The sequence below is a fragment of the Orycteropus afer genome, unplaced genomic scaffold, assembly GCF_000298275.1.
Source record: "Orycteropus afer afer isolate SDZICR_OR568_19922 unplaced genomic scaffold, OryAfe1.0 scaffold00391, whole genome shotgun sequence".
Classification (NCBI taxonomy): domain Eukaryota; kingdom Metazoa; phylum Chordata; class Mammalia; order Tubulidentata; family Orycteropodidae; genus Orycteropus; species Orycteropus afer.
In genome coordinates, this window is record NW_006921978.1 from 3,057,720 (window position 1) to 3,059,466 (window position 1,747).

Here is a 1,747-nt window from a genome sequence, read left to right on the forward strand (position 1 = left end):
TATCTCTGTGTATACATAGCCCTTCTGTTCTCCCATGTTTGAGCTCTCCAAGGAGTGTGTCTACCTAATGTAAATGTTAAGCTCATATGCCTGTCTTTTATCTGGTTGGAAGCCACAGAAGCGGGTTCAATTCCAGACCCAAAGGGCAGCTAGGGGCCATAGTCTCAGGGGTTTCATCAAGCTCCATCAGACCAGCAAACCTGGTCCCTTTTTTTTTCTTTTATGATTTTGAGTTTTGTCCCACATTGTTCTCCCACTCTGTCCAGGATTGAGGTGCATTTTTTGATGTCTAAGTGTATGTGCATTATGAGGTATCTGTTTGAGTGTACTGTTGCAGCCACTGTGCCATTCCGCCTCTTTGAGGATCCTCCTCTTTTGTGCTGACCCTCTACTTTGCAAAGCATGATCTTCTTTTCCAGGGACTGGTTCCTCTTGATAACATGTCTTGTATTGTTACATGCTGTTGAGTCAGACTAGACTCATAGCGACAATTACATGGGTTTCTGAGGCAGTACCACTACGGAAGTAGATTGCCCAACCTTCCTTCTGAGAAGTGGCTGGTGGGTTTGAACCACCAGCCGTCTTGTTAGCAGTCAAGTACCTTAAGCACTATGTTACCAGATCTCCTTATACTACCAGAGCTCCCTTGATAACATATCTAAAGTACATGCAATGAATCCTGGCCATCCTCACTTCTAGAACACATTCTATTCTAACTTTTAAAAATTTCTTAGAATCCATTAGTAGAAAAATGAAAATATGAAATGATAGGTTGTATAGACACTGAAAGACTACAATATAAAGGTCACCAAATTGTTACTTTTATATATTTGTGTTTAACAGCTTTATAGAACTTATGTCTTATATAAATAAGATCTCATTTTATCTTAATTCCAACCTTGTAAGGTAGTTAGTTTTATTATGTTCATTTTATAGATGATGAAATTAAGCACAGAAAGATTAAGTAATTTTTTCAAAGATGTGTATGTAATAAATTGCAAACCTGAGATTTGAACATAGGCATTTCACTGCACAGTCTATTCTCTTAAACTTGATTTTATGCTGTTTTAGCACTATGATAAACCTGAGTAGGCAGCTTGTCATTACCATCTTGAAACACCAATCCTTCTATATAACAATTAGAAAATTAAAAAAAAATAAAAAATAAAAAGAATATGAGTAATGAAATTTAATGACTGAATCTGGAAAACATGTTGAGAGAGAATATCATAAAAAAATAATAAAAGTGTTCCATTACCACAAAATAAAATCATCTTACTTTGTAACAGCTCTTTATAATAAAAAGAACATACTGGATTAAAGTGTAGCTATTAGAATAGTTTCTCTCATTTTTCCTCTGCAGTAGTAATTTGTTCTTTTTATCTCTTGTTACTTCGTAAGATGTATTTTAAAAGAGTAGTTTATGAACTAGTCTTTGAAGGAAAAGTTACTTCTTTCTGAGATTTTTGTCATTGAACATTTGTTTAGGCCATGTAACTTTGTAAATTTTTTTCAGTGTGAAATGTATATATTACTATTTTGTGCTTTTACATATATGTGCATATATACTATTTATTGTGAAATGTACAATGTATCTGTATCTATATCTATCTCTATTTCTGTATCTATACATACTGTAGATAAGTTTACTTTGTCTAGAAATCTAAGACAAATTTTCTTCCCACATTTATCAATTCAAGAATAATTGACAAATAAATGTATAAACATAAATAATTGATAAAGGTAT